The sequence below is a fragment of the Oratosquilla oratoria genome, chromosome 19 (assembly GCF_046742065.1).
Source record: "Oratosquilla oratoria isolate Oo_2021 chromosome 19, ASM4674206v1, whole genome shotgun sequence".
Lineage (NCBI taxonomy): Eukaryota > Metazoa > Arthropoda > Malacostraca > Stomatopoda > Squillidae > Oratosquilla > Oratosquilla oratoria.
The window spans coordinates 37,980,238-37,986,237 of NC_134795.1; positions in this window are offsets into that span (position 1 = coordinate 37,980,238).

The window sequence follows — 6,000 nt, forward strand, 5'->3', positions numbered from 1 at the left end:
TGGGATAGGAGGAAAGCTTCTGGGAGCTGTCAAGAGTTTTTATGAGAGTAGTAGAGCTTGTGTCAGGATTAGAAATGGAGAGAGTGAGTGGTTCGAGGTAAAGGTGGGACTTCATCAAGGATGCATTATGTCGCCCTGGCTGTTCAACTTATACATGGATGGGGTAGTGCAAGAGGTAAATGCAAGGGTAGTGGGTCAGGGATTGGAGATAGTTAAAGAAAATGGAGAAAAGTGGGAGGTGAGCCACCTGTTGTTTGCAGACGACACTGCGCTTGTGGCAGGATCAGAGGAGGGACTGAGGAAGTTGGTGACAGAGTTTGGGAGAGTATGTGATAGAAGAAAGCTAAAGATAAATGTGGGTAAAAGTAAGGTGATGAGATGTATAAGGGGTGAAAGTGGCAGTAGAGTGGAAGTGAGCATTAAGGGAGAGCGACTGGAGAAAGTGGATAGTTTTAGATACTTGGATGCAAATGTGGCAGGAAAAGGTGGAGTGAAGGTGGAGGTAGAATGTAGATTGAGAGAAGCGAGTAAATGCCTTGATGGGTTGAAGAGTGTAATGAGGAATAGACATTTGGGAATGGATGCTAAGAGGAGACTGTATGAAGGAGTGATTGTGCCAACAGCACTGTATTGGGCAGAAACATGGAACATAAGAGAGGAAGAGAGAAGGAGTTTGAATGTGTTTGAGATGAGGTGTCTGAGAAGTATGATGGGGGTTACTAGGCTAGATAGAGTGAGAAATGAGGAGGTGAGGAGAAGAACGGTTGTGGAAAGGGAGCTGAGAGATAGGGTCGATGAAAGAGTATTAGGATGGTTTGGACACATGGAAAGAATGAGTGAAGAAAGGCTAGTAGAAGAGGTATGGAAGGCAGATGTGGAGGAAGTGAACATGAAGGGACGTCCTCCGTCCATTTTAGTAGGTTCCCTTGTATCCCCCCTATGTGTTCCATTTTTTTAAAATAATTTTTTGTGTGGTACTTTGTCAGAAGCTTTTTGTAAGTCCTTTCTTGCACTATGTCTTTTATTCTTGAGTAGAAACATATTAAGTTTATGGTACATAATCTTCCTTGTCTGAACCCAAATTGTCTTGGGTTTAATATATTGTTGCCTTCCAGGTGTTTTACCCATCTATTCTTGATGATTTTCTCACAAATTTTGGCTAGAGTGCTTGTTAGCGAGACTGGCATATAGTTAGTTGGTTCTTCTTTGTTTCCTCCTTTATATATTGGTACAATGTTAGCATTTTTCCAGTCTTTTGGTATTTTTCCTTCTTTAAGTGAGCAACTTATGTATTTTGTCTGTTTGTTCTTCTTTGCCTTCTTTTAGAATCCAATTTGCAATTCCGTCCAGGCCATGTGATTTCCTGATGTCAAGGTGTTCCAATATTTCTTTTTGTGTTATTGTTATCTCGCTCATGGGGGAGATTGCTTTTCATTACCTTCGTCCCAATATTGTGCTTTCTCTCTAGTGAAGTCAGATGTGAAGTGATTATCCATGACTTCGGCCATTTCTAATTCTTCTGTGTATTCTATATTCCCTTGGCGTAGTTTCACCATTTCCTGTTAGTTTTTAAGTTTACCATTCATGTATCGATAGAATAGCTTGGGTTGCTCTTTGCATTTCTCTATAATATCCTTTTCATGGTTCTGTTTTCCTCTCTTCTCACTTTAACATACTCATTTCTTTAGTTTATATAAATTTGCCATTTTCCAGGTTTTTTATCTTTTCTCCACCTTTTCCAAGCTCTGTCCCATCTGTCTTTTGCCTCACTCTATCTTTTGTTGAACCAGCATTTAATGTACACTTTCTCTAGCTTCTATCTTGGTACGTGCCTATTCACCCCTTCATTCTAATTATCCATCAAGATATCCCATTTCTCTTCCACTTTTGTCTTTTCCCTGTAAAATTTCTCCCAATTTGCATTCTGGAAGGTTTTCTTTAGTTTTGCAAAGTCCATTTTGTTGTACATCAATCTTCCATTCCCATGCTTTTCATTTCTCTCCATGTCTATTTCTTCCTTTAGTTCAGTTTCACTGAGTATATGGTCACTCTTTCCAATTGGTGTCTTGTATTGGATTTTATCCACAATTTCAGGTTCTGTTGTAAATATTAGATGTAGTTTCGACGGCTCCTCGTTATTTCTGTATCTGGTGTTTTCACTGACCCACTGAGTCATTTTATATTCCATGGTCATATCCAGTAGTACATTACCCCACAAGTCGTCTCCTCCTCTCACTGTCATGTTCTCCCAACAAATTTCTTTACAATTGAAGTTCCCCATAATTACCAGATTACGCCCATTAGTATCTCATTTAATGATTGCCTTGTATCTTCTATCATTTTCGTATGCTCGTTCTCTTTCCAAGTGTTCGTTTTTTGGGGGCGCATAAGTCACCACAAACTTTCTACTTTTCATGTTCCTGTCTTCAACTTTTATCATGATCAGTTCTACATTACCTTTGCCCTCCGCAATTTTTGTCACATTCAAGTTTTTCTTGGCCAGGATAATGATTCCTCCTCCCTGTTTCTTGTCTCTGTTTTTAATCCAGTAATTGTATAGTCCATGTCCAACATCGATGGATGGTATTTCACCCCTTAGTTTAGTCTCCACAATTCCCATTATGTCTGGTTTTTCTTCTAGCAGGTAATCATTAAGTTCATTCAGTCCTGAAATTAATCCGTCGATGTTGGTATAGGCCACTTTCAATTTTCTTCTTTCTCCATTTTTTTTTCTGTCTTTGGTTCGCCCATTCTGATGTACCATTTCCTCAGTCTCATGTCGATTACTCTCCAATGGAATTCCTTGCTTTCTGTCTCCGTTCTCCTTGCGTTTTTTCTTCCTTTGCTTCATCTCTTAGTGTCTTTTCTTTTTCTAATTCCTCAATACTCATTTCTCTTTTTATCCATATCTTATTGTACTTTTCACTCCTTGCCAAGTTACCTACTTTTTCAAATATGTCTTCTACTACCATTTGTGATCTTAGTTTTATCTTAAGGGGCCGAGTTCTATCCTTAGAATAGTGACCAATCCTATATGTATGGTCAACGTCTTTATGAGCATCTTGGGCTTTATCCTGAATTTCTTTTAGGATTGCTATTGCTGTCTCTTTTTCTTCTTTTTCTCTCATGTACCTCGCTAAACCATGTTTTTCTTTTAGCTCATATACCACAATACATTTTTTTCCTATCCACTGTGTCTCTGACCCAATTTGCTTTTTCATTAATTACTTGGATAATTGTGTCTTTTGCATTTTCCTGCATTTGTTGTTGGACTATTTCTTTGAAAACAAGTTCTTTATTTTCAATGTTTTCCTTCCATTTCTTAATCTTTTGGATACTTTCCTCATCTAAGTTATCTTCGATTTTTCAGTCATTTCTTATTTTTGTTGTCTACCTCTTTTTTTTTTAAGTTTTCGCTATTGGTAGTATAATTAATTCTCTTCTTTTCATTATCATTCTTCAGCTCTCTTATATCCTTTTTCATTTCCTTAATCTCGTTTGTGTTTGAGATGAAGTGTCTGAGAAGTATGATAGGGGTTGCAAGGTTAGATAGAATGAAAAATGAGGTGAGGAGAAGACCTGGGATGGAAAAGGAGGTGGCAGATAGAATTGATAAAATAGTAGTGAGATGGTTTGGACACAAGGAAAGAAGAGTGAAGAAAGATTTGTAAAAGAAATATGGAAGGCATAGGTGAATGGAGAGGGAGGGGTGGTGGATAGGAGTGGAATGGGTGGGAATGGAATTATGCCTTTTGATTTTGGCTACCTCCCTAGTAAGAGGGAAAGAGCCCTTGGTATATGTAAGTATGTAATTATTGTCAATATATCTGTTGTGTATTTAACATAGTTCAGTGAATAATGTTAACACTTATATTGGCCTGTGGGCTGCTTGGGTAATGACTTGCTCTTCTCAACTAACCCCAGTGATCAGGGGTTAATAAAGAACAGCCAGCAAAAGGTATACAACAACAAAAAATTTGTCCATGAAATGAGTAGTCTGACACCTGTGACACAACAAATACGGTGGCCCACCTTTTTATCCTGGTCAGCTACTTTACAGCCAAAATAATACTCGTAGAATGTTTAATAGAAGGTATGAAACATTTTTATGATTTGAAAGTTATTTCATTGTAGATGTGCCAAATAATATTTTGACTATTAACACAGTTTCTCAGCATTATAATGGTGGATGGTGTACCAACATGACACTTGAATATACTAAACCACGATCTGTCAACATATTGGAAAAAACATTTTATGTAATGATTGAGTTCTAACATACAACTGATAGAGCTAATAAGAGCAGGCACTGAATACCGTACTTTAAAAATGATGATCACATTTCTACAGGCCCCTGTTGACCAATTTATCAAAGCTTATGCTGAAAAAATGCACTTCGAAAACAATGATGAAGGAAGGAAAATGTGGGGTTCTGGAAGAACCTTTATTTAGAGAATAATACATCACTCAACCTGCTTCAATATGTATCTTACGCAAGAGTTGGTGTCGTAACTTGAAACCAGTCAAGTGGTGTTATTCACCTTCAAATTCTTATATTTGTATTGACCTATATCAGTGCATATCGAACCTACTGATTGTAATACTGTCTGTAATACCAGACATAGTAACCATTTCCCACTTCTTGCATTCCCACCCCAACAATCCCAATGGTCCCTCTCCCACACAAACTGAAAAATCTAATCATCACCATAATCAATCAAAGCGATAGAAAGCTTCTCAAGAGTTGACTCAACATTTCAACATAAACTTCCAGGTGTTTGTGAAGCCTTGGCCATCTTCATATCCCAATTCCTTTCCCATTGATTAAAAACTGCCCAGGGAAGTGTCTTTAGTGTCTTTTTATTCATCCTAATCAATCTAATGATATAGCTGAACATATTCCCCCACGAATTTACCAGCGGCTTATATATCAACAGTGTTGGGTGTTGTATGCGATGTAACACTCAACATAGGTTGGTGAGCAATAAAGAAATTATTGAGTTTCTTGTCACTGTTTATTGGAACACTGCATAATACACTGCTTCCACGCTCACCACTCTAACAACTGCGCGTCACTGCGCGTCCCTTCACTGGGCATATTCATTCCTACGGTTACCATTTTCTCAATTAGTTTCATTTATTCCCTTTCACACAGAAAACAACGGACACTCGAAATGATAAGTTAATATTGTATAAATTACAAGGATAATCTATTTCACATTCATTCCACTTTCACATTACAATAATTGAAATTATAATTGAATAAGTAAACAGGAAATGAAATATACGACTTCTTCACAGAAACTTCGAGAATAATTTACACACGCATACGAACACACACACTTCTAATTATGCATCACTTTTGCAATTCTTACATGAATACCTATTTTGCTACAACTACCTTATACAAAACAATAACAGTCTAGGCAGGGACCCACTCTGTTTACATCAACCACTCTCTTCATCTAGTTGTGTCTATAACCTGGTGAGCTCAAAGTCACAAAAGTGAGAAGTGTACACGAGGAGGTTCGTAGCTGTGGCCAAAGCCTTCATTTTTGCCCTATGCTTTTATCAAAGAATTTTCCAACCAAATCAACTAATACAAATTTTATCAGATTAGTTTGAGAAATTGGATGGAACGTAAAGTTGGTAAATATCGACAAATTCTAGTGATAACTTCAACAATACTAAATACCATGAGGATTCATTCCAACACTGAACACACATCAGCATGTTGAAAAATCTAGTATACAAGATAAGAACCGGCAGATGAACTCCTTGGAATCTGACCATGATGATATGGTTCAATGTCACCAACTCACCCCTATCGAAAGGTTAATTTTTGCCGGTGGCATAGTTCGAACCACCATCCCCTTGACCTTCGCCGCAATGGTTCGGACCCTGCCATCGGCGAAGTCGAACCAAGGCATGGTTTATTTGATCTGACCTTCATACAAGGCAAAACTGATTGCAGACGAAAGCATTTCGTCCACAGAGGTT